This window comes from Daktulosphaira vitifoliae, unplaced genomic scaffold, assembly GCF_025091365.1.
Source record: "Daktulosphaira vitifoliae isolate Bord-2020 unplaced genomic scaffold, ASM2509136v1 Scaffold_1, whole genome shotgun sequence".
Lineage (NCBI taxonomy): Eukaryota > Metazoa > Arthropoda > Insecta > Hemiptera > Phylloxeridae > Daktulosphaira > Daktulosphaira vitifoliae.
Genome location: NW_026099572.1, coordinates 74541214 through 74541474, shown reverse-complemented (window position 1 = coordinate 74541474; position 261 = coordinate 74541214).

Sequence of the window (261 nt, the reverse complement as noted above, 5' to 3'; positions counted from 1 at the left end):
CTTTTTTAAAAATGATCTAATCAATATAAATTTTTTTTTTATAGTAACCTTAGATATTTACCTATCATTATATATATTTTTTTTTATAAATTTGACCCTTTCCCTGCCCACAGAAGGGGATTTAAAATGACAACTTTTTCACAAAAAATTAACTTTTTCAACATAACTTTTGAAAATGTTCCGGAAAGACTGACACTTTTATATATATCTTAAATTAAAGCTAATGTAATATACTTTAATTTGAAAAATAAAAATTTGACC